This window comes from Carlito syrichta, unplaced genomic scaffold (genome assembly GCF_000164805.1).
Source record: "Carlito syrichta isolate Samal-C Ts95f unplaced genomic scaffold, Tarsius_syrichta-2.0.1 Scaffold306946, whole genome shotgun sequence".
Taxonomy (NCBI): Eukaryota; Metazoa; Chordata; class Mammalia; order Primates; family Tarsiidae; genus Carlito; species Carlito syrichta.
In genome coordinates, this window is record NW_007251042.1 from 1,162,312 (window position 1) to 1,166,762 (window position 4,451).

At 43.4% G+C, this 4,451-nt stretch overlaps 1 pseudogene; it reads right to left on the bottom strand.

The window, feature by feature from the left end:
• Positions 1–3,523: 3,523 nt before the first annotated feature.
• LOC103265929 overlaps positions 3,524–4,451 on the bottom strand; it is a 4,800-nt pseudogene continuing 3,872 nt past the window's right edge.

Consider the following 4,451-nt stretch of genomic DNA (forward strand, 5'->3'; position numbering starts at 1 on the left):
GCAGTTTCAAACTTATTTCAGAAATACAAGAAGCAGAAATTCAGGAAGTTAAAATATCTATTTTTAGGAGTTAAACCTAATTTAAAGAGTTAAATATAAACTTTGTTTTTCAGTTGAGTCTCACTTTGTCATGTAGATTGGAGTGCAGTGGCACACTCATGGCCACTGCAACCTCGACCTGCTGAGCTCAGGTGATCCTTCCACCTCAGTCTTTCAAGTAGCTGAAACCATAGCCATGCGTCACCATGCCCGGCTAATTTTTTGATTTATTGTAGAGACGAGGTCTCACCATGTCACCCAGGTTGGTCTCGAAATCCTGTGCTCAGGCAATCCTCTCATTACTTCCTCCCAAAGTACTGGGATTAGAGGCATGAGCCACCTCACCCAGCTAAATATAAACTTACCTCTCACATGTCCACTATCACAGCTCCACTTTCTCTAATTCCTGGGCTCAAGTAATCTCGCTTCAGCCTCCCAAAGTGCTAGGATTACAGGTGTGAGTCACCGCTCCCTGACACAGCTATACTTTCATCTATCTCACAGACACTTAGTGAAGTACAATCTATGATGACTCATAAATGACCTCAAAAAGAATTCCATTGCAACATCGAACACAAGGTACACATCTTAAAAACCAACTTTTTTACACTAAGAAACTTCATGGCGAAACACAAACTGCAAACACGATGTACTAAGCTAAGCACTTTTCTAATTCAGTCTTGGAATGACATAAGGGATACCATAATATCAGGAAAATTAGTTACAGAAAATTGGGACAAAGCAGCTACAGTTCAACTGGATACATTCAAATATTCAGGTGAAGGATGTGAAGATTCACAGCAGTGTTTTTGTTGTTGTTGTTGTTTTTATTTTTTATTTTTTGAGTTAGAATCTCACTCCATCGCCCAGGCTGGAGTGCAGTGGCACGCTCAGGGCCACCCCAGTATTGACCTGCTGGGCTCCTGCGATCCTTCTGCAGTGCAGATAAGATAAAAGACACAACCTACAAAGAGCTGCCTTAGAAAGGCCATTATTGATTGATGGTTATTTTATGCAAAAAGAGTGCACGAATCCTAACCACTTGAAAGAAAGAAAGAAAAGAAAGAAAGGAAGGAAGGAAAAAAGAAAGACAAAGAAAGGGGACAATTGTCTTAAGCCTGGGACACAGATGAAATGAGACTGAGATCAGACCCACCTAAACACATAAGCTGAGAATGGGGGAAGAAACCTCAAAGAAGTTTTGGGGTCCTAGTATCACAAGAAGGAGACATTTCCTGGAACAGAAAATACAAGTAGCATCTATATCATCAACAATATACTTCTCAGAATATATTCTGCAAAGTAAAACTGTAGATTCAAGGAATAAATATATTTTAAATGTTTTTATATATTTTGCTAATTGTCTTTCAAAAAATTGTTAATTTATTGTAATTCCACACTTGTGTAATACCTTTAAGTAGTGAAGAAATTTCTTTAGATAATAATAACCATAACTGAAAATTAAAAAAAAAAAAGAACTAGAATTCTAATGATAAAAGACTATATACTATGTCTTTCAGGACATAGCACTTAAACTAGATCACTCGCCTATTAGGATCATAAAAGTAACTACAGCAACTCTAGACCTAGGAAACTTCAATTGGATAATATGCTGGAGGGGGGGGTTGCACACTAGCCTATTATAATCACACAAATATAAAAATATCACTATATACACTTACAATCAGAACGTATCAGATTGATATATGTCATAAACATCACCCTCACAAACACTTCAAAACTGCCCACTCACATGGAAGAAATGGCATATAGAGATTTTACCATCATCATGACGTTCTAAATAGGAGAAACACCTCAGGTAGACGTCACACAGACACAGAAACATCCAAGAAGATTCAAAAGAACTTGAACAGACTCGTGATAATTCCATACAGAATGAGCACAAATGAAAGACACCACTGAGGCAGGAACACGTGGAATAGCAGTGCTAAACACAAACAAAACAGTTTTTGAAAAAGACCTAGATGGCTTACACGGAAGATGCACCTTCTTCCAAATGATCAGAAAGACTTTTAGTCATACCTCTTGGGAAGGCTTGTGGTCAGACTGGAATCAGAAAAATATATCAAAAACTGGGTTCCGGAATCTGTTTGAATGTCTTTTGGAAACATTGACAGAACTTTGTCATCTTCTTTGTAACTATATTCTCTGCTTACTGTACATTCAAAATCTGCGGCAACGATTTTGAAATGCCCTACCCATGCCTTGTGGGGAGGTAGCAGGGGATTTTAAAAATGTCCCACCCCTATAAGGTAGGGTGGTGATGAGGGAGCAGTGCCAGATAGCCGGCGAGTGGAAAGGGTGGAGGGATAGTTGGGGGAGTGGAAGTGAAACAATTTGTAAACAAGCTGCCAGGAGAAAATTAATTCCCCAGACGACTGGTCACTTTAATGGTCCTAATCCCTTCCTCAAACATTTTTTCCATTGTGATGACTAAAATCACAGGTCGATTATTTAGAACACCCTTGACATAAGTGACTCTATTTTAGAAAAAGACTCCATTTTACATTTTAAGAGCATCATGTCCACAGGTCCTCACGTTGTGACTCATCAGTAAAGACTGCATCCAACCAAATAACCAAATATATGCCCTTCCTCTGTCTTCACCAGAGAACTCTGCGGCCATTAAAACAAAATAAAACAAAAACCAAGAAAACACAGGACTTCTAGATGGCCATCTACGACTGGAGACCCTGCCCCCAGCAAACGTCTCTCCCCTGCGAGACATATGACAGGCTTTCAGTGCCCCATGATCTGCTGTCCAGGCCTGCCCCAGAAAATTCCTTCTGTTCGCCTTGCGGGGGGTGGGGCCCCCTCCCCACTGGTCGGTGAACCCTTTCTCCTATCCCTTTTCTCTAAACGTTCTTTTGTTTGTTGTGGAATGCTTAATCTGTAGCACTTACACATTGATGAAGTGTTCTAGTAAGGGTGGTTTGCAATATTCACTGACTCGTGGAGTGGCCTGAGCCGGTGTGACGGCGGCTCCAACTACGGAGAGAACGGGTAGTACTAAGGGGAATTTGCCCCTTGGGAACTCCATGTAGCTTGTATGAATAAGATGGCAACCCTGGCCGGGCTCGGTGGCTCGGCCTGTCATCCCGCGCCTTTGGGAGGCTGAGGTGAGCGGACTGCCTGAGCCCGCGGGTTCGAGACCCGCCCGGGCAACTTGGCGAGACCCCCCCCCCCCCATCTCCACCATAAATCAAAAAAATAAGCGGATGTGGTAATGCTCACCTGTAGTTCCAGCTGCTTGGAAGGCTGAGGCGGAAGGATCGCCGGAGCCCAGCAGGTGGAGGCTGTGGTGGCCGGGAGCGGCCACTGCACTCGTCTGGGCGACAAAGTGCGACTTCAACACAAAAAAGAAAGAAAGAAAGAAAAAAAAAAGATGGCAACCCTAAAAGTCTGACAATGCGGAAAGACACAAGCATGCGAGCGGACCCCCTCATCTGTATCCTCAGGTCGCTCACCACACCAAGATCAGGTATTCTTTGGCAGCAACATGAAAAGAATCAAGACAGTGTCGAATTTCCAAAACCATCAAATTCAGGTTTTTCTCCTCGTCCACACAGGTGATCCCTGCATGCCCTTGGAGCACACTGGCCTAACAAAAATAAAGGCATTGACTAAGCTTATTGAAAATTAATCAGTATTAAATGTGGGTTCTACCTAATACAAACTGAAGTTTAAAAAATAAAATCTGTAATTATTTCGAGGTTACAAAATGTTATTGGTTTCTTGGACTTAGTTTTTTTTTTTTTTTTTTAATTTTTAAATTATGTTTTGAGTCAGGGTCTCATTTTGTTGCCCAGGCTGGTGTGCAGCGGCACGATCACAGCGATCACGGCTCACAGCAGCCTCGACCTCTTAGCCTCAGGCGATCCTGCCGCCTGGGCATCCGTTGTAGTTGGGATTACAGCGCACCTCCACGCCCGGCTTATTTTTTGATTCACTTATTTGTTGGTTTGTTTCTTCACAGAGACTGGTCTCAAACTCCTGGGCTCCAGCGATCCGCCCTCCTCCAGCTTCCCGCCTGGATTTAGTATTAATTTGGTAAATGAGACCATTTACAATTTCCTAGGAGATCGGTGTGTGTTTTAGGTGTTTCGTAGCTTTTTCTCCTTCTTCTTAAAAAATAAAGGAACATACAAGATGCGATTGTCGGGAGCCTCGATCGACTCGAAAAGGAACTGGGAGGCACGCCACATTTCCTTCCATACTGAAGTCACCGTACAGGAAGGACACTTGGCCCTCCTCCATAAAGGGAAGGGGGTGAGGAGGGAGGGGGGCGGGGGGAGCTAGAAAGAGGAAAGAGACATCGCCTCCTCGCCCCCCTCCTCGGATCTGGCGGGGGCTCGGTTTGGAAACGCGCTGGTCGTGCGGGGTGGCGAGGA